General features: G+C 42.4%; 1 protein-coding gene across 3 annotated transcripts in view; it reads right to left on the reverse strand.

Annotated features, from left to right (window-relative positions):
• MDGA2 (MAM domain containing glycosylphosphatidylinositol anchor 2) overlaps nucleotides 1-23,241 on the reverse strand; it is a 1,122,977-nt gene that overhangs the window by 112,804 nt on the left and 986,932 nt on the right. The window lies entirely within an intron of this gene.

A 23,241-nucleotide genomic window follows, 5' to 3' on the forward strand; every position in this document is an offset into this window, starting at 1 on the left:
GTTGCAATGTGCCTAATTCTAGTTGTAATTTAGAAAAGGATCAGCTGGCATAGACCCTTTTCTAAAATACATGGAGGAATGCACAGATATGTACTAGTACTGGTTATGTAAGATGAGAGCAACCATTTTACAATTGTCAGTGTCTAAAATAGCAATAGTGGCAACTATTTAAACAAAATCAAGAACCCAATAAAGAGCACACTCAAAATTCTGGGAATACAACTAGACAGAAACTGCACAATGCAGACACAAATCCACAAAATCATCCAAAAAGCATTCTTCACCATGCGAAACTTAAGAAAAATAAGAAAATTATTTAACAAAGATCAATACAAGATCATAGTACAATCCCTTGTACTAAGTATTGTAGACTACTGCAACAGCCTCTACCTACCATACCCAAACTACATGATAAAACAACTACAGACCGTTCAGAACACAGCCCTCAGACTCATCTACTCCCTTGGCAAATATGACCACATCACCAATGCCTACCTAGACTCCCACTGGCTACCGATAAAAGCAAGAACCCAATTCAAATTCTACTGTCTACTATTTAAAATAACCCATGGTACTGCACCCAGTTACCTAAACAACCGCCTATACCGTAACCTCTCACTCAGAATAAGGAGAACTCAGAGCCTAATCGCCTACCCTCTTTTCAATGGTACCCGACGCAAGAAACTATACGACAACTTTCTAGCGACACAGGCAGCTAAAATTGACCCTACCATCTCCAAGCTGCTGATCAAAACAACAGACATTAAAGTATTCCGAAAAGAAATCAAAACTCATCTATTCAAAAAATACCTCCCATCATTCTAACCTCACTCCTATTGCACTAGCATATTCTCTAGTGAATACCACCACCACAGTAACACCTAGTCAGTTCTTCAAACCATTTCTCCAATACATAGTCAGAAACCTAAACAAGGAATCACCGTCTGTAACCAGAAAACTGCTTCCTTCAACGTTGTGTAACTCTCTACTGTATCCCAAATGTATTGCTATTCATCATTGTAACCTGTTATATACTTGATTCTTTGTTTTGTAATTCTCCTGGAAATGTCCAGACTACTAATTTGTAACCTGTTATATACTTGCTTTTTTGTTTTGTAATTCTCCTGGAAATGTCCAGACTACTAATTTGTAATCTGCTTAGAACCGCAAGGCACAGGCGGAATATAAATCACTAATGTAATGTAATGTAACTAGATAACATGTATAAGTGTTGCAGAGGCATAACTACCGTATTTTCACGCAAATAACGCGCACCCGTATAAAACGCGCACACGGGTATAGCGCGCAGAAATCACGATGATATGTACAAAAACTTTGGTATACCGCGCTCACGGGTATACCGCGCATGCTGCCCGACGCTCCTTTCGCCCGCCCTGACTTTCCGTGCGCTGTCCCGACTCTCCGTTCACCCCCCCTGACTTCCGTGCACTGTCCCCCCTTGAAGGTCTGTCCCCATCCTGAAAGCCTGATGCCCCCCCCCGACGTCCGATACATCCCTCCCCACGAAGGACCGCCGACTCCCCAACAATATCGGGCCAGGAGGGAGCCCAAATCCTCCTGGCCACGGCGACCCCCTAACCCCACCCCGCACTACATTACGGGCAGGAGGGATCCCAGGCCCTCCTGCCCTCGACGCAAACCCCCCTCCCTCCAACGACCGCCCCCCCAAGAACCTCCGACCGCCCCCACAGCCGACCCGCGACCCCCCTGGCGACCCCCCCACCCCCCTTCCCCGTACCTTTGGTAGTTGGGCCAGAAGGGAGCCCAAACCCTCCTGGCCACGGCGACCCCCTAACCCCACCCCGCACTACATTACGGGCAGGAGGGATCCCAGGCCCTCCTGCCCTCGACGCAAACCCCCCTCCCCCCCAACGACCGCCCCCCCAAGAACCTCCGACCGCCCCCCCAGCCGACCCGCGACCCCCCTGGCGACCCCCACGACCCCCCCACCCTCCTTCCCCGTACCTTTGGTAGTTGGCCGGACAGACGGGAGCCAAACCCGCCTGTCCGGCAGGCAGCCAACGAAGGAATGAGGCCGGATTGGCCCATCCATCCTAAAGCTCCGCCTACTGGTGGGGCCTAAGGCGCGTGGTCCAATCAGAATAGGCCCTGGAGCCTTAGGTCCCACCTGGGGGCGCGGCCTGAGGCACATGGGCCCAACCCGACCATGTGCCTCAGGCCGCGCCCCCAGGTGGGACCTAAGGCTCCAGGGCCTATTCTGATTGGCCCACGCGCCTTAGGCCCCACCAGTAGGCGGAGCTTTAGGATGGATGGGCCAATCCGGCCTCATTCCTTCGTTGGCTGCCTGCCGGACAGGCGGGTTTGGCTCCCGTCTGTCCGGCCAACTACCAAAGGTACGGGGAAGGAGGGTGGGGGGGTCGTGGGGGTCGCCAGGGGGGTCGCGGGTCAGCTGGGGGGGCGGTCGGAGGTTCTTGGGGGGGGCGGTCGTTGGGGGGGAGGGGGGTTTGCGTCGAGGGCAGGAGGGCCTGGGATCCCTCCTGCCCGTAATGTAGTGCGGGGTGGGGTTAGGGGGTCGCCGTGGCCAGGAGGGTTTGGGCTCCCTTCTGGCCCGATATTGTCGGGAAGTCGGCGGTCCTTCGGGGTGGGGGTGCGAGTGGTCCTGCCGGGGGGGGATGTATCGGACGTCGGGGAGTCGGCCGGGCAAGAGGGCTTGGGCTCCCTCTTGCTCCGATCGTGGATGCGGGTGCGGGTGGGAGCGCGTGCGAGCGGTCGTTCGGGGTGGGGGTGCGAGCGGTCCTGCTGGGGGGGTGAGTCGGGCAGGGTGGGAACTATGTTTTAAAACTTTTGTATACCGCGCTCACGCATATAACGCACGAGGGGTATGCGCGGTAGGTAAAAACGCGTATAACGCGCGCGTTATATGCGTGAAAATACGGTACTTGCCTCAGACCCACCCAGTCTAGTGTCCCACGAGGCCCCCAAAAAACCTCAGTGGTGAGGACTCACTACCCTCTCTCCTAGTGGCCTAGCATCTGTCCATCACTCCCTCTCTAAACCCCCTCCCGCTTCCCTGGTCTATCTCTGAGCCACCACTGGAGGCAATTCCTATAGGCAACTATGCTAGTCTGTCAGGTTTCCCTCTCAGGTTTCTCTGCTCAATGATGTCACTTCCTGTTTCTTCACTGGTAGGGACACAGTAGAAGGAAGCCTATAGGAATCACCTCTGGTGACAGCTCTGAGGTAGACCGGGGGGGAGGGCAGGGGAGGTTCAAAGAAAGACAGGCAAATGCTGGGCCATGGGCATATGCTGGAACTGGGGTGGAGGAAAGGGGAAAAGATGAAGACATGTGATTGGGGCAGAGGAGATGGAAGGGAAGAAAGAGGGAGAGATGGATGCAGGAGTGGAGAGGAAGTTTTAAAAAAAATGAATTGCATATATGTACAGGGATGGGGTGGGAAGAGCCCACCCAGGTTAATTATGAACCCATCTAAAATGGCAGGTCTGGCTACGCTCCTGAAGTGTTTGCAGTGGCTCATGTAAATTGGTATACAGGACCTAGAAGTATAAGTGCCGACACATAGATGTATAAGTACTACTATTTTGGAAACCTACATGTCTAAATGTTTCCAATTAAGTACAAGGCCTGCAATCATTTATCATGATCGATTCGGTAAAAGGGGGAGAAACGTTGGGGGATTAAGAAGCTGACTTCCCCTAATCTATCCTGTAGAGCACTGCCCACATAAGCACTTTTACAAAATTTGTATGTATTTGGGAGTAGCTATAAAACCCATGGTTGGATAACTTCCGCAGTCTGAATATCAGGCCCAAGGTCATTCACATAGATGGGGCAGCCATTGACGTCTTCAACTTACAGAAAACTATAAGTTATGCATGCCCTTTTCACATTTGGGAGCTCACAATTATACCATTTCTATGGTTGGTATAACTGCAGGTGCCTCAGTATAAGACATGCCGATAGCAGGTTAGGCTATAATTATTGTATAATGGAATCTAGACACCCAAATATCATTAAAGAATAAGGTTGGCATTGGGGCGCATAAAAGAAGGTTCTGACTTATAGAATTATTCCTTTAAGGCCACATTCTATATACTGTATAATGCCTAAAAAAATCAGCGCAGAAAAGGACAGCACTTAGTGCAAATGTATAGAACACCTTTGTAGTTAGGCGCAGTTTATCGAATCAAACTTAGCACTTGTCCATGTGACTAACATTTAGGTACATCCATTGAAGCCAATATACACTAGGCCTAAATACCTGTGTCTAAGTTATGCGTGGATTGGGCGTATTCTACAACAGTGCACCTAACTTTTAGGAATGCCCACGACCCACCCATTCTCCTCCCCTGACTGTACCCCCTTTTGAGATTCGTGCAGTAGAATTTGCGAACACCAGTTTATAGAGTGAGCTTAGAAAGTTGTGTGCAAATTCTATTTTGGGCCATTACTTGTTAATTGCCAATTATCAACGCTGATTAGCTTGTTAAGTTGTGTGCAAAACTCGGCAGTGCACACAGATTTGTGCACACCACTTTGGTCACACTATACAGAACTGGGCCCTTAGAGGGCGATTCTATAGCAGTGAGCTTATAAAATAAATCCTTGAGACCAGGCATATTTTGGTTTGGGGGATTTTGGACTAGTAATATTAAGTCAGAAAAAGATGTAAGACCATAAAATTGCCACCAAACGCTTCCGTTTCTGCTTCTAACTGCTACCCTGAGTGGCAAAAATTTGTTAAGAAGTTTTTGTTTTTAATACTGTTTGTTATCATATATGATATTTTAATTGTACATCGCTTAGAAAGTGTTATAGGCGATTCATCAAATAAAAGTGAACTTGAACTTGAATCTGCAGCTCTCTTTGCCATTTTTCCAACCTTCCGACTTAATTGCGCAGAGAAGCACATGCACCTGCATTGGTTTCAGCATGTATCTTGTCAGGGAAATTGGCTACTTCCTGTTCGTATTGCATTTCGATTTTTGGAGCTCTTCATTTTTCGGAATTTCAGATAAAAGATCCTGTCCTGTACTAGTGCAATAGGTGAAATATATGCCTTTGATTTACAAATGAGCACTTACACCAGACACAGAGCTGGTTTAAATGTTTGCACCTAAATTGCTCTCTAATTTATGAGTTATAAATGTGGAAAACAATAGCTGTTACCGTTAGCATTTTGATTTAACCATGCTTGATATACTCATAATTGCGGTATCAGATTGGACTATAGACCCTTATATGCTTTCAGTTTTAGTGTGTTCCATTTTGATGAAGAGATGTATTGTTTAATTTAATTTAATGTGGTGTCTTATATACCGTTAAATCTCCCAAAGGATTCGAAGCGGTTTACAAAACAATCAAGGGCTCCTTTTACGAAGCCGCGTTAGCGGTTTAACGCGTGAAATAGTGTGTGCTAATTTTCCGGCCGCGCTAGCCGCTACCGCCTCCTCTTGAGCGGGCGGTAGTTTTTCGGCTAGCGCGGGGGTTAGTGCGCGCTAAAAAGTTGCGTGCAATAAAGCCGCTAACGCAGCTTCTTAAAAGGAGCCCTAAGTAAGGGCCTAAAATCTAATCGGGTACTTTGAATTTTCCTCTCTGTCCCGACGGACTCACAATCTAACTATAGAACCTATGAAAGAACTAATTACTTACATTTACCTATATAAAGAGAAGGAAGAGGGAAAAGATAATACAGTAAATTCAATACTATTGATGTGTAAAAGGCACAACAGAAGGGAAAACTTCAATATCAAAGAACCCCCCCAAAAAATATCCTAAAAATAAAAGTAAGAAAAAAGTAGCAAAATTATCATTTGATACTATTTTAATTGAGATTTAGACCTTGAGTACAGAACTGAAGACAGCATCATATTAAGGGCTCCTTTTACGAAGCTGTTAGGGCATTAACGCACGGAATAACACGCGCTACATTGCCACGCGCGCTAGACATGTAGTGCATGGTAATATCCTGCGTGCACTAAAAACGCTAGCGCACCTTAGTAAAAGGAGCCCTAAGTCTTTGTAAATCGTTATTTTATCTTTAGTAACTATAAAAAAATCACTGTGACGTTTTTAATCTCTCCACAATAACATAGGTATTTTGAATCCATTTACCTACTGTACATGCTGAATTTGAAAGGGAAGTTCTCTGAAGAGTCTTTATTTGAAAATGTCTTGTCCAGCAGAGACTGTGATTGCTTAAGTGCCCTCAGGTCTTGCAGGTGCACTTTCTGCATGCATACTTAACAGTGCTTTGGCTTCATCTCATTTCACGGAAGGAAAAAGTATAGATCTGTGGATAAGAAGTATACTTTTCCTCTCACTGGGGGTAGAGGGGATTTCAAAAAGGGGTTTCTTCAGGGAAAACAACTATTTATCCATAGATAATACTATGAAATACTGTTCCTTAATAGAAAGTTCCACTGTCTTTTATTTCTGTATGTTGTATAGTCACTGTGGCTAGGTTGATCTTCGCAAAAAAGCAAATTCGATCATGTTTCCCCGCTTCTGTCAAAATTTCACTGGCTTCCGGTGATTTCTAGGATTCACTTTAAATGTACCTGCCTAATTTTCAAGATCCTACATGGCATTCTTCCTCCTCTAATCCCACTATCCTGGAATTCTTTGAGACCTGACACTACCAGATCCGCCCACATACTCAAACTATCTTTCCCCTCGTTAAAAGGCGTCGTGTGTGCAGGTAGATTAGGGAAATCCCTTTTCTTCAAATTCACTGAGCTTTGGAATAACCTCCCTGCCCCGCTGCGGAACCTAGGCTCATTCCAATTATTCCGAAAGCATCTGAAAACCTGGCTTTTCTCCAAAACGTAAAGCTATCTATTTAAAATGTAAAGCTAGCTATCCTCTTCATAACCTCTAATTTCTTATTATGTCCTTCCCTCATTTATTGAATTATCTGTAAACTGTGTCGAGCTCTATCTTTATGGAGATGATGTGGTATACAAACTTAAGGTTTAGTTTAAAGTATAGATATCTGCTAGAATGGGAATCACAGGAATGGTTCAAATACAATACTCTTATGTATCACTTGAACTGACAACCTAAGCCTACTAGGAATGTGCATTCATTTGAAATGAAATGAGAAATGTCCCTTAACATTTCCCATACGATTTATTAACCTGAAATGACTGGAAAAATATCTGAAATGTTGGATTTTTTTTCTCTCACCAACTCAATGATGCCCACCAGGGACAGATTCTATAAATGGTGCTCTAATCTGGGTACTGGAATGGATTGGCGCAAAGCGTGATACTGAAGAGGGTGTGTGGCCTTTACAGAATAGAGTTTAATGCCGATTTCCGCACCCAACTTTGGCACCAGACTTACTTCTGCTGTTCCATAACACTGTACCGATTTTCTCAGAGGACCCCTGATCCACCCGTGCCCCTCCCATGGCCTTGCGCTCTTTTTAGGTTACACGCTATGGGAATTGGGCACCCAGGGTGATGAAATAGCCTGCAGATAGATGTGCACACAGATCCAAATAATTGCCAGTTAACTTCAATGATTGATTATTAACTTCAATTAACTGATGTTGATTGGCTCAATTTATTTGTGTGCATGTCATCAATCTCCGCTGAAATTTGGACACTGTATATAGAATCCAGGGGCAAGTATACATTATTCAGCAATACACCATTGACTACACTGGCCCCCAAATGTTTAAAAAAAAATGTGAATAAAATGAAACATCAAGGGCTCCTTTCACAAAGCTTCACTACTAATTAGCAGCACACTGAATGCAAAGAAGCCTATTCTATTCCAGTGGGCTTTCTTGCATTCAGCACACTGCTATCAGTAACATAGTTTTGTAAAAGGAGCCCTAAATGACATAGCAAGACACACACAGACAAAGCGTTTGGACCCCTAATATCTACAACAGGGATGTCCAACCTGCGGCCCAATGAAGTATTTTGTGCGGCCCTGGTTGAGGGCGATGCAGTGTTTTCTTCTGCTGCCCCCGGGTGTTTACAGTCTTGCCGGCTCCTTCCTCTGTCTTGCTGCAGCGTTTGCGTACACAGAAACATTTTTTTTTCGGCCAATGCGGCCCAGCGAAGCCAAAAGGTTGGACACCCCTGATCTACAACTTTTAATTCAGGGGTCCTTTAACCAAGCTGCAGTATGTTGTCAGTTCACGCTTCTTGCAGCTTAAAATGGCTTACCATGGGATTCATTCAGTTGTCCTGTGGTAAGTTTCAACATTTTAAATAACTTTTGTTGTAGGGAGAAAATCTGGGGGCTGGAGAGTAGCCATTTCTGCACAAATCAGTTAGTGTAGTCCATATTACCACACATTAATTGGTTATCACTTGTGGTTTAATCATTTTGGGCTATATCTATGATATAGCTGGTGGGGATCCCCGAGCCCACCAGCTAAAATATCTCGAAACCTCTCCTGCCATGTATCTTTCAAAGTGCAGATCTTTACTGGCAGAGAGCAGCACAATTGATACACACTGCTCACGCCAGCCCCACAGCCTTCCTTCTGATTCACCCTCCTGTTTCCATATAGGTGATGTATATCAGAAGGAAGACTAAGGGGCAAGTACAAGATGTGTGTATCACTCATATTGCTTGCTGGTGGCAAAGATCTGTTCTTCAAAAGATATGTAATGCCAGTGGCAGTGGCAGCAGTGGAGCAGGGAAAAGGAGCTTGAGACACCAGATTGTCTAGCTGAGAAAGGGAGAGATGGAGCAGCATCTGTGGAGCAGGGTTCGAATGCCCACTTAAATGGGGTCTAGGTCCACCCAAAATTGGGTGCCTGGCTACACCCTTGGTTAGTACAGAATTACTATGTGAGCCCTTTCAGCCTACAAAATAGGTGTCAGTGAGTGCTCCCAATAAAAATCCCACTTGTTCTTTAAACAATCCATTGCAGTATTGACAATGAACACTCCTGTCAGTTGAAGACAACTTAAGTCTTATTTTAATTTGCCATTTTGTTTTGAATTCATGTAGAGGGTGACGTTTTCAGGGATCTTCTACGTTCATCCCTCCTGAGGAAGACAATTTTGATACTCGGCCGGAAAGAGGGGCGAGACGTTGAATCCATGGCGATTCTTCTGCAATGGATTGTTTAATGAAGAAGAGGATTTTTTAAATTGAATTTTGTTTTCACTGCACCGGGGAGTTTGGGATTATCTCACCTCTGAACCATGGTATCAAAGAACCTCATTTATAGTTTTAATTGTGGCAACTGCGATATGATTGGCACTGAGGCTCCTTGTTCAAGTTATTAACAATGAGATAAGAACTTTTTTGGTTTCTCAGTTGTTTGATTCTTCATTATTAAGGATGGACAGGCTAACATTACATCATCATATTTATAATATTTTCCTTACATTTGCCTTTATCAAAGGGTAGGCATTAAGGAGAACGGGGTGCTGCTATGATGTTCTGTAATTCATTGGTCTTTTTTTCTAAAGTGACCAATGTGTGAGGAGGTACTGAGCACACTCATCACAATATTAATATATTTTGGTTTATTTAAGTACTAGCACTATTTTAGTTGAAAGTATAATCAGGGTGCTCTATTCATTTAAATATTTAATCCTATATATAATAATATATAATGTTTATATTCTTTTTAATGGCCATACCCTGGCTGCGGTAAAATTCCAATTTTTACCACAGCTGAGTAAAAGGGACCTTTAGTACTTTGTAGCTTATATCATGAATACTATAAATTTAACAGTATGCACATGGTAAAATGATCTGTTGAAAAAAAATGTACAAATGTACAAATCATCAAAAAGATCAATAGACTTCCAAGAACAGATTTGATTCCAGTGACTGTTTTCTAAAAATAATCCAAGGCTGAAGTACTGTAGAGCCTGGTGTTCTTTTCTGCAAACTTACGCCTATGCCAAGCTGCTCAAAGCAAAGCATGAATATTTAATGCATTGCTGAAATGTTTTCTTTGGAAGAGATCTTGGTCAACCCTAGGCCTGCACAACATTCATGAAGTATAAAAAATATAAAAGAAGTTATAACATAAAAAGAAAATGAATTTAAGAAGACATGTGAAAAGAAAACATGGCCATAAATAAGTAATAGATTCTGATAATTTTAGGTACTGCAGTCCTGAAGCTGACTGAACCTCAACTTTTGAGAAAATAAACTTATCTCATACTTAGGGCTCCTTTTACAAAGGTGTGCTAAGTGTTTTAGTGCGCGCTGATCATTTGCTAAATGCTAACGCGTGCATGTTAGTCTATGGACACGTTAGTGGTAAGCGTGTGTGTATATTTAGCGCGCTAAAATGCATAGCGCACCTTAGTAAAACAGGGGACTAGTTTATGTTATACCAAATATTATATACAATCTGCTGTAAAAATAAATAAAGAATCTAGTGAATGTTCAGCCTATAGTGGTCAACATTGGCTTGAATGCTGACTGCCTCTAGCTAAATTAAACCTGGAATTCGGTTGCATGCATTTCAGCCTTGCCAAAATGGACTCAAGCAAGACTATTACAGAATATTCTCTCTTAGTACTAACTAAACTACATATATTAAATCAACTCTTGATAGAGCTGATGAAGTCCTGCTCCTATTTCTGCACCTTACTGCAACCTTTGATCTTGTCCACCATTATGTTGGGCTAATTAGGTGATCAGCTAATAAGGTAATACTGTAATTACTCTTAGGGGCTCTTCTATCAAACTGCGCAGTTTGTAGCATGGTGAGCCGCGCTGAATGGCCCGCGCAGCTCCCGACGCTCATAGAATTCCTATGAATATCGGGAGCAGTGCAGGCCATTCAGCGTGGCTCTCTGCGCTAAAAACTGCTAGCGCAGTTTGATAGATGAGGCCCTTAGAGTTTGTGGCTTGTCTTGTTTGTTTGGAGTATCATTTTGCACTAAAGTGGACCCAAAACAAAGAAAAGAGTTCTCACCTATATTTTGCTGGAAATATGAAAGAAGAATGCCACAGTTTGTAAATATATTCAAATTTACTGTACTATATTTATTTATATTTGTAATATATTAGTATGGCAAACCAGTAAGCAAAACATCACAGCAAGACTTATCAGTACATGGTAGAACAGTGAGATAGCAAGATTATTTCAGCTAATAATTATTCCTTGACATAATTAAATCATGCTATCCTAAAAAAATCACATGCCAAAAGGTCCTGACTGACTTGGAACTTGCCAGTGCTATCTGTATCAAGTTTCAAGTTTATTTACATTTCTAAGCGATGTACAATTAAAAACCAGCAGATTGTGGTAATACATAAAATATTACTAAATTAGACAAATGACAAGACAAATTGGACAAACATGATTGAAAAGGAAGGAAGGGGAAAGTTACAATTGTATTATTTGTTAAAATTTACATGGAGGGGAGAATACAATAGGTATAATTAGAAAAAAACAGGAAAAGAGAATCTTAAAAACATATGAGATTATAAAAAAAGATCATTTCATAAGTCCTATGTATCACTGCTGGATCATAGGAAGGATAACTGACTCACCCTGTAGCCTGCTTGGAATCAGTGGCATAGTAAGGGAAGCAGACCATCCCAGAAGCCGTCTTTGCAGTGAGCGCCAGTGCCTCTCCTCCTCTTAACCCCCATGTACCTCTTTAAATGTTCGCCGGTGAGAGCAGTATCTTCCATTTGCTGCTTGCGTCAGTCACGGTTTTCCTTCTAACATTACTTCCTGGTTGTGGGACCAGGATGTGATGTCAGAAGGAAAGCCAACATTAGCACAAGCAGCAGGCCAGACAAGTTGCTCCCGTTGGTGAAGATTTAGAGGTATGGGGGAGAGAGACACGAGTGTAGCGTGGGGGTGTGGAAGGAGCAGGGGCGGAGGAGTGTGTATGTGTGTGTGTGGGGGGGGGGTGCGTGGAAGAAGTGGGGGGCTGGAGGACAGGGGTGCCACTGCTCAGAGTGACTCTATGTTGGCTACAATTTCATCTTTATGTCATCTGGAAGACCTGGATATCTTAGGGTCAGTCTTATCTTAGTTTCATTCATATTTACTAGATCATTCATATAGACTAGATCTTTTCATTTCCAATTGGTTGAATCTTTACCCAAACAATATACTTTGACATTTGAAGTTCCTCAGGATTCAGTATTAGGAACATTTTTTTTCCAATATATTTTTGTCTTAACTAGCCTGGCTGACTTGAGCCTTAGGGATTTCTTTCTTTTTTATGCAGAAAAATGCCCTTACACCTACAGATGTCACAGTACAGTAACAGTAGGTATCGTGTGGCTTCTGGAGAGCTCAAATTTTCCACCACAAGCATACCAGTTAAAATTGGATATGGGCCTAGCTCCTCTTCTCCACAATCCACTGCACCACCCATTAGGATACTCCAGGGACCTTCTTGCTGCTCTAAGAGGAGCGCCCATTACATCTGCAGTTGTGAGAAAGCCTGGTATGCACTATCACTTTCACCTTTTAGGAAAGCGAAAGGGGTAAGTGATCATTGGGGGATTAAGAGGGGGGGGAGGAGTCACTGAAAGATTAAGGCAGAGGTCATGCATTTGTCCCTCCAGTGGTCATCTGAACAGTTCTGGCAAGTTTGGCCCTTTGTCGTTACTGAAACGGGTTCACCTAAAACATCCTATTATTGCCCTGGACATTTTTACAATGTTTCGTTGTCGCAGAAAATGTCTAAATCATAAGCCTGTCCTAGTCCTGCCCAAAATATGCCTCCCTTGAGATTTAGATGCACTGCATATGAACTGCATAGAAAACCATCTTAAAAATGGGTTTCAAAAATAATGATTTGGACATTTTAACGGAAAAAAAGTCTATCTCTGACTTTGTGCCACTTTCTGGACTTTTTTTGTTTTGAAAATGATCCCCTTATGGGGAAATTCTGTAAGCAGCACCTGAAGTTAGATGCCTAACTTAATTAGCAAATTGGCTTCAATAATGAGCTCTAACAAGCTATTAACTGAAAAAATAAAATTTAAATGGGAGATAGACGCCTAGCTTCTCAGGTGCAATTCTACAAAAGACAGCCACTTATCAGCACCTAACACCAAAGCAGGTGAGTTTAGGGGTGGCACTAGTAGAGGTGATTTTCAAAAGGACTAAGGCACCTATAATGTAGCCCTTTAAAACCCTAGCCTAAATTAGAGGTGCCTAAGTTTTAAGTTAACTCCACTTCACTGGGTTAATATAAATAAATCTTCCTCCCTATACGATTTATTCTCACAATACAAAAATAGAAGCTTTGCCTGAATAAATATTTATTATATCAAAACATCATTATCAACACTTCACATACAATATAATTAAATGGATCCATACTACACATGTAAACAATAAAACTATTACATCACTAAAGCTTTCATAGCAATAATAGAAAACCTGGAGTCTTTCAAGTTTGGTTTTTGATTGGTTATAGTTTGGTTAAAAACAGAGAAGGCATTTTACCAACTTTGTCTTGCTATATCCATGACAGGAGTTTTCATCTAAGGAGAGCAATAAGTAACAAAAAGAGTTGAAAATCATCCTGAAGTACTGTACTGTTGAGAAGGACTTATGAAAGCTTTAGTGATTTAATAGTTTTATTGTTTACACTAGAGTTTAAGCCCGTTATATTAATGGGTGTTAGAATATATGTCTGTCTTTCTTTCTTTCTTTCTGTGTCTCTCCCTGCCCCTGTCTCTTGCTGTCTGTCTGCCTTTTTTCTTTGTCTCTCTCTCCTTGGACGCTGTCTGTCTGTCTGTCTTTCTTTCTGTCTGTCTCTCTGGCCCCCTGTCTGTCTGTCTTTCTTTCTTTCTCTCTCCTCAGCCACTGTCTGTCTTTTTTTTCTTTGTCTCTCTCTCCTCGGCTGCTGTCTGTCTATCTTTTTTTTCTTTGTCTCTCTCTCCTTGGATGCTGTCTGTCTGTCTGTCTTTTTTTCTGTCTGTCATTCTTTCTGTCTCTGTCTCTCCCTGACTCCCTGTCTGTCTGTTTTTATTTCTGTCTGTCTCTATCCCTGGCATCCTGCCTGCCTGTATTTCTCTGTTGCGCCATGCCTGCCTGTCTTTCCGTGGTCCCCTTCTATTACCCCCCTCCCAGAGCAAAGTATGATTGCTGTCTGTCCCCCAGCATACCCCTCCCCCCAAAGCAACCCCCTTTACCTCTCCCCCTCCACTTCTTACCAGCATGGGACACATAATTGCTGTCTGCCCCCAGCACACCCCTTCCCAAAGTAGCCCCCTTTCCCTCTCCCCCTCCACTTCTTACCAGCATGGGACACCTCGCAGTCGTTGCTGACACAAACTGCTGCTGAATTCACTGCACGCACCCCAAGCTGCACGTGCCACAAGCTGTCCCAAATGGAATTCAGCATGGAGGCACACATCACGGCGGCAGGGATCACGCTATTCCAACTACACATGCGCGGGTAAGGGTTTTATTAGATTACATGTGTAGTGTGGAACCATTTAATTACATTGTATGTGAAGTATTGATAATGATGTTTTGATATAATAAATATTTATTCAGGCAAAGCTTCTATTTTTGTATTGTAAGTTTTAAGTTAGGCGCTGCTAAGTTTGATTGACATGCAAAAGGCACCTAACTTTAGGCACCAATTATAGAACCTGGCCCTTAGTTTCTTAAAATAGTGCAGTTTGCCAAGCTCATGTCATTTCAGACAACCGTAGGGAAGACAATGCATGAGGAATAATTCTGTTGCCCTGTGTGGCTGTGCTGATCACATGGCTCTCAGGATGGCCCTGCTACCAATTATGTATTGTAATTACATAAAGTCCTACATTTCATGACACTGTCTCATTTTCAGGCAGCAGTTTCTTTTTATCAGCTGGGGTGCTCACTATGGTCAGCAAGCTCTAATCTTTTAGCTGCGTTTACCAGTATTTTATCTCTTTATTTTAAAATGTTCTTACCCGCTTACACCTAAGCGGCTCACAGAGTACAATCATAATGGGGTCCTTTCACTAAAGGGCGCTAGCCGTTCTAGCGCCTAAGTAAAATGACCCCAATATTAGGACATACAGTACATACAATAACATATAAAAATGTGAATCTCAACAAAAATTGACTTCATTTACTGTAATACCTCCACATACAATAATGTCTGTAATATACAGTTTACAGGTTAAATTTGTCACAGTTACAGTACAAGATTTAACAATACAAGTGTTTATCCTAATATAACACATACCGATGATCTTTAGTACTAATATTCACTTCTTTGTAATCCATCGGTCAAGGGCAGGGGAGATAGGTGAAGAGGTATGTTTTTATTGGTTTCCTAAAGTTTAGGAGTCCTTTAAGGGATCTTATCTGCGGGGGCAGACGATTCCAGTGGGTTGGTATGAAGTGGGAGTAGGAACATCATTTCTTGGTTTGCAGTTAAAGGGCACGATCAGGGATGTTTTAGTAAAGCTGCCATGCAACTACTGCTCCATATTATGGAATACCTTGCCAAGTGAATTGCAATTGAAGATTGCTCTTTTAACTTTCTGAAAGAATCTCAACATCTTTATTGTGCAATCTTTTGCAAATGGAATTTAAAGTGGTACCCCCAGTTCAGCGACTTGTATGGTAAACTGAATTCTGGGTTGCTGCAGCTAGGCACCAAACTACAGCAGAACCTCAATATTCACGGGGGTTAGGGGCAGAGCCGGCCCGCGAATATTAAAAAATCTTGGATAATTTTCAGAACTGACTGTGACCCACCTCCGCCTCCCTCCTATGTCCTGGACCTTCCCCAGACCTTACTTGGTGGTCTAGCAGTGACACGGGGCAGGATTAATCATCCTACGCTCCTGCCTCGTGAGTTTCCATTGTAGTCTCGAGACTGCAAGGGAAACTCATGGCAGCCATTTTGATGACGGCTCTGCACAGGACAGGAGCGTAGGACGATCGATCCTGCCCCGCGTTACCGCTAGACTACCAGGTAAGGTCTGGGGAAGGTCTGATGTAGAGTTTTGTTTAAAAAAAAAAATCACAAATAACCGAATCAGCGGGCACTAAAATCTCGGATTCGGAGGGGGAACTGTATATATAATGCAAACTCTGCATAAACAACAAGAAATCAAGTTCTACTACGTGCAGCTGCACTTGTTATTTCTCAACCCCTGATACTATTTATTGTCTATAATCTTATTTGTTACTCATAAGGACTCATCTGACAGCCCATGTCGTCAGATGATTATCTCCTGATTAGTAAGTGGAAAGAATCAATTATTTACCCAATAATTAAAGACCGCAAAATCAGTTCACTCGATGCCTCTAATTATCGCCCAATCGGAAATATTCCCTTCTTGGCTAAACTCACTGAGAAAATTGTCTTTCGACAAATTTCAGACTTCGTTGAACAAACAAAAGTTCTACATCCAAACCAGACTGGATTCTGTCAACACCATTCCACCAAACTTTCACTTATCGGGTTGACCACTAAAATCCTTTATCATCTATATCATCACCAGTCCGTACTACTCATTTCATTAGATCTTTCATCAGCCTTCGATACCATAGATCATAGACTTCTTAAGAACATAAGAAGTTGCCTCCACTGAGGCAGACCAGAGGTCCATCTTGCCCAGCGGTCCGCTCCCGCGGCGGCCCATAAGGCCCACTGCATGAACAGTGGTCTCTGACTAATTTTACCTCTAATCCTGTCCCTATAACCTTACCTCTACTCCTACCTGTACCCCTCAATCCCTTTGTCTTCCAGGTACCTGTCCAGACCCTCTTTGAAGCCCTGTAGCATGCTTCTGCCTATCACATCCTCCGGCAGCGCGTTCCATGTATCCACCACCCTCTGGGTGAAAAAGAACTTCCTGGCGTTTGTTCTGAATCTTTCCCCTTTTAATTTCTCTGAGTGCCCCCTTGTACTTGTGTTTCCCCTTAGTTTGAAAAATCTGTCCCTGTCCACTTTTTCTATGCCCTTCATGATCTTGAAGGTTTCTATCATGTCTTCAAGATCATGAAGGGCATAGAAAAAGTGGACAGGGACAGATTTTTCAAACTAAGGGGAAACACAAGTACAAGGGGGCACTCAGAGAAATTGAAAGGGGAAAGGTTCAGAAGAAATGCCAGGAAGTTCTTTTTCACCCAGAAGGTGGTGGATACATGGAACGCGCTGCTGGAGGATGTGATAGGCAGAAGCACGCTACAGGGCTTCAAAGAGGGTCTGGACAGGTACCTGGAGGACAAAGGGATTGAGGGGTACAGGTAGGAGTAGAGGTAAGGTTATAGGGACAGGATTAGAGGTAAAATTAGTCAGAGGCCACTGTTCATGCAGTGGGCCTTATGGGCCGCCGCGGGAGCGGACCGCTGGGCAAGATGGACCTCTGGTCTGCCTCAGCGGAGGCAACTTCTTATGTTCTTAAGAAGTCTATGATCTATGGTATCGAAGGCTGATGAAAGATCTAATGAAATGATTTGTCGTGATTATATGATATTGGTATCACAGACCAAGTTCTTGAATGGTTTTCTTCTTTCTTTACTGATTGGATCACCAAGGTTGTTTTTAATTCAACATCTTCACATATTGTAAAATCAGAAACCCCCCACCCCCACCCCCTCTCATTTACACTTATGTAAATAAGGGAAAAGTATTATTTACTCATTACAATAATCTGTTAATGGTCCCCAAACATCTTTGAATTTATTAAAATGTCCTTTCTGTATGGCTAATATTCTTTCCATCTTATATATATGACATAAAGCATTCCACCAAAAATTAAAGTTTAATCTACTCCAATTCTTCCAATTAAAAGTAATTTGTTGAATGGCGATTCCAGTCATAATTAGCAAGAGCTTATTATTTTTTGAGGATATTTGACTCTTTGCCCTCATTGACATGCCAAATAAAACAGTATCATATGAAAGGGCCACTGGATATTAGTAGAAAAGAATATATTATAAGTTATACATGATTACATATGATATGGTAAGGGTGGGAGGGGAGGATAAATTTCATTAATTTAAGATGATTGTAATAGAAATTCAAGTGATGTCTGCAAGTTTGTCAGTTTAAATGTTATTTCTGTTTACACTTGTTGTAAGTTGTAAAAATGAATAAAAAATTAAAAAAAAAAATAATTAAACATCTTCAGACTCTATAACAACTGAATACAGTATCCCACAGGCTCAATTTTATTCCCTTTACTTTTTAACATTTTCTTAGCCCCTCTTCTAACTCTAGGACAATCTATTGGATTTACAACCTTTGCCTACGTAGACAATGTCCAGCTAGGACATCCAATTGACTTAAACAATTTGAATAAAATTACACTCATTAACCAAAAACTAGAAAAGATTAACTCTTGGCTTGACGCACATATGCTCTCCTTGAACGTAGATAAGTCAAAATTAATGATTTTTCCATTCAAAGATGGACTTTTTCTCCAAACCCCTCTCAAACTCAAAAATCTACTTATCAAAATGGTACCCTCTCTAAAATTATTGGGAGTCACATTCGACTATTAATTTACTTATCACTTACATATTAGTACAGTGGTCCAACGCTGCTTCTATCGACTCCACATGATAAAAGCTTTAGCAAAATTGTTAGAACCCACGTCCTTGAACATTTTAATCCACTCCCTTGTTATTTCATGTATAGATTACTGCAACGCCCTCCTCAAAGGCATAATAAAAAAGGAAATAAGAAGACTCCAAATAGTACAAAATACTGCAGTAAAAATTATATCTAATGCAAAAAAATACGACCATGTTACCCTTTTTTTACATAAAGCTCATTGGTTACCAATAGAACATAGGATCACCTATAAAATTTTCCTACTAACTTTTAAAACCAGAGAAAATAACCAGCCAGAATTCATTAATAACCTACTTATCCCCTATTATCAAACAAGGACTTTAAGATCTACAGCCCACAACCTCCTTCCCATCCCTCATTGAAACATATAAGCACAATGAGGACTACAATTACCCTCCAGGTACTTTAGTTAGATTGTGAGCCTTCGGGACAGTAAGGGAATTTTTCAAGTACCTTTCTTATTTCTAATCTTAATGTATATTTTCTGTAAACCGCTTAGAACCTAACGGATGTAGCGGTATATAAGAAATAAATTACATTACATTACATTACAATTTTCTCTGTTAGCGCCGCCTCTCTCTGGAATAATATTTCAAATTACTTACATGAAAAATCAACTCTTGCCAGTTTTAAGGTGAAGTTAAAGACATTTCTCTTTCACGATGCTTTTGTAACATAAACTGTTCTTTTAAGGGCGACTTAGATCCAAGAAAGGTTTTTACCTTCAGCCCTCCTTCCCTTTTGTTATTCTTCCCCTTGCATGTTCTCTTTCTCTCTATCAATTGTAGTTCTAACCCTTCCTTCCTTTTTGTTCCCATTTGCCAACATCTTTAAAAATTGTTACTACTCCTGGTTTGTTTTTGTTTAAAATGTATTTTATTTAGCACATTGTTTTAGCGTTTTTGTACACCGCTTGATTGGGAGATATAAGAAATTTTAAATAAACTTGAAACTTTATGTATTTGGTTGCCATTAAAGTGTGGTTCGTTTGAAAACCGGGTGCACTCTGCTCCTTTTTTAGACTTCTTGTTGCAGCTAGGAACATCTCATGCTCTTAACTGCAACAATGCAAACACAGTGGATCCAAAGGGGGCTGGTGGTGGAATCAATTCACCTACCTATCCTCTCCTATCACAATCCCCCAACCCCCATTTTCTTCAGAACATCCCTCCCACACACACACACACCCAAAAACAAGTTGCTAAATAAGTGAGTGCTCCCGTATTTGCAGCTCAACCCCTAGAGGTAGTAACACAAGACTAATGCTAGGGGAACCTAGATGTCATTTTAAAACCCAGGCACTGAAGAGGCATGAGCAAGAACAACTGGGGACTTCCAAGAGGAAATGGCAGGGCGAGGGGGTTTTCAGAAGGGGTTTCCCAAAAGTCCAATTGACAAAAATAAAGATAGACTTCTTATAATGACTGGGGTGGCCATACAATCACCAGAAATTGGAAAAAAATAGGATAGACTGAATTTTACTTTTTGGTGGGAAACAATTTGTTTATATTACCATTATGAAAGAATGTTAGCGGAACAATCTGGGAAAATTAGGAATTTTAAAGAAATTTGGAGTCCATTGGAGTCATTTGTTAAACACCTTAATGATTAGATTCACCTACCAGATTTGATCTTGGTTCCATGTGCATCCAGGAAGGGGGGAGGGAGTGGAGGGGAGAGGGATGAGTAAATTGATTCAGTAATTTGCAAGTATGTAAGTGCTGGTTATTGAATTTTTGAATGTATATGAGTTGCACTTTTCATATGCTTAATAAAATCAATAAAAAATTTTTTTTAAGGGGTTTCCAGGTACTGAGAGATATTTAGGAGGTGAAGTAGGGTCATGGAGATTTTTAACACGGGGTTCTGGCATGGAGGGACAATGAAATTCACAACAGTCTCATTTCAGAAGCTCCCCAGGGCAGGCGCATCAGGCTGTACAGTAGAGACCCAGTGCGTCCAGGAAGGAAAGATAATGCCAGCTAAAAGTTGGAATTCTCTCCACGAATAATGCAGCTTGTGAGGTCAAATACAAAGTGCATTATTCATTTTGCATAATAATGAGCTGCTTTGCATGTATTGCACTTCTTTATGACAACCGGTGCTATGCTAGAAATCACTTATTAAGGGAGACTAATGCACAAATGTGCTATTTAATGTGCATTATTTGGCAAATTATTCCCTTAATGTGTGTTAATAACTACACGTCTGGGTTCTAAGTACCAGAAGCAAATATTTTTTTTGATGGAATATATTCTTCATTCATTGGCACAGAAAGATCTGCAATCTACATTTTAATACAGACATTAAATAGAGATGTATGTGAAAATGTCAGTAAAGTATTTATGATTCATAATGAGTCAATTCTCCTTCATTAGTATTCTGGTGTGATTTAATCTATTCCTTGCCCTTTTTTTTATTATGCACACTAAACCCATAGTGAGCATGATAAAATTTATATTTGCTATAGTTAAGGTAATGCAAGTTCAGTAAGGGAACCAGGGAGCAGACCTCATCCAGGAAGTGAACCATTTTGAGCTGAATGTAAAAACTATATAGAGGATTGCTGGAAAAAAAAAATCAAAAGCTATATATATATGCAACCATATGTGATATAAGACTTTTAAATATACAGTATATGGCACAGCAGTCAGCTTTTCAGACAGACAGCTATGTTTAATACTGTCTACTGAGGGTAGCATGGAATGTTGCTATTGTTTGGGCTTTTGCCAGGTACATGTGATGTGGATTGGCCACCATGAAGACAGAACTAGATGGACCCAGTAAAACTATTTTTATGTTCTTATCATTATTATTGTATTGTGGAGTAATAGATTTTGGGGCTCATTTTCAAAGACACATAAAGTACTATAGGTTTCTATGGTACCTTTAGGGGCATTCCCAAAATGTCCAAATGTTGATTTTTTTAACCCTTATTTCTGGATGTCTTGAGAGGTATCCTAGATGCTGTGTCCAGAACTAAAAGGTGAGGGAGGGGGTTGGAGGCGTACTCTGGGTGGGCTTTGAGCAGGCTAAGGGCTAGATTCACTAAAGCCCCCTTACCTGTCCGATCCGGTTCCAATCCATTTCCGAGTCTTGCTGGGCGACCCATTCACTAAAGGCTCCCCATGCAAATGACCTAATCGGAAACACGCCCACAAGTGATCCCACAGATCGCTGAAGACTGATTGCGACGCGTGCTCAGACCATCATTTATGGCTGTATATGCAATCGCATGCGCCGCTTTCCTGCACCAGCGAGGTCAAAACAAAGGGGGAGGGATGGCAAAGTAATGGCAGGCAAAGGGCTGAGCCGGGCCTGATCTCGTCTCCCGACGGGACTCGCTACAGCCTCTTTTTAAAAAGCCGCGGGGTGAACTGCCAGACTACGGAACAGAACTCTCATGCGCTCTGCTGCCCTTGGGGGTAAATGGATAATGGGGTAAATGGACAATACTCGGACTGGAAGAGCGTCACCAGTGGGGTGCCACAGGGCTCGTTGCTTAGACCCGTGCTCTTCAATATCTTTATAAATGATCTGGACATTGGTACGACGAGTGAGGTGATTAAATTTGTGGACGACAGTGAAGACACAGGGGGATTGCAAAGATTTGCAACGTGACATAATCAAGCTTGAGAAATGGGCATCGACATGGCAAATGAGGTTCAACGTGGATAAGTGTCAGGTGATGCATGTGGGTAACAAAAATCTCATGAACGAATACAGGATGTCTGGGGCAGTACTTGGAGAGACCTCCCAGGAAAGAGACTTGGGAGTTCTGACAGACAAGTCGATGAAGCCATCTGCGCAATGTGTGGTGGCGGCAAAAAGGGCTAACAGAATGCTAGGAATGATAAAGAAGGGGATCACAAACAGATCGGAGAAGGTTATCATGCCACTGTACCGGGCCATGGTGCACCCTTACCTGGAGTACTGCGTCCAGCACTGGTCGATGTACATGAAAGAGTCCAGAGAAGAGCGACTAAAATGGTTAAAGGGCTGGAGGAGTTGCCGTACAGTGAGAGATTGGAGAAACTGGGCCTCTTCTCCCTTGAAATGAGGAGACTGAGAGGGAACATGATCAAAACATTCAAGATACAGAAGGGAATAGACTTAGTAGATAAAGACAGATTGTTCACCCTCTCCAAGGTTGGGAGAACGAGAGGGCACTCCCTAAAGTTGAAAGGGGATAGATTCCGTACAAACGTAAGGAAGTTCTTCTTCACCCAGAAAGTGGTAGACAACTGGAATGCTCTTCCAGAGTCTGTTATAGGGGAAAACACCCTCCAGGGATTCAAGACAAAGTTGAACAAGTTTCTGCTAAACTGGAACGTACGCAGGTGAGGCTGGACTCATTTAGATCTAAGGGCCGCCATGTGAGCGGACTGCTGGGCAAGATGGACCACTGGTCTGACCCAGCAGTGGCAATTCTTATGTTCTTATGTTCCCCGCAGTATGAGCCTGTGGTTTTAAAGCAGGGCTGCACTGCGGGGAAAGAGCGGCATAGAGCAGGAGAGTCGGGGCGGCACTTTTCTCCACAGACTCAATGGTTTAGTGGACGGAGAAGCAGGCTTGCTGCTTGAACACATGAGGCAGGGCGGCAGAGTAGGTTTTTTCAGGGCTGCAGGGGGAAACTTCCAGACTACGGAACAGAACACGAAACCCGCTCCGACTCTCCTGCTCTCTGCTGCCCTTCCCCGCAGTGCGAGCCCGTGGTTTTAAAGCA

The sequence above is a fragment of the Geotrypetes seraphini genome, chromosome 7, assembly GCF_902459505.1.
Source record: "Geotrypetes seraphini chromosome 7, aGeoSer1.1, whole genome shotgun sequence".
NCBI classification, from domain to species: domain Eukaryota; kingdom Metazoa; phylum Chordata; class Amphibia; order Gymnophiona; family Dermophiidae; genus Geotrypetes; species Geotrypetes seraphini.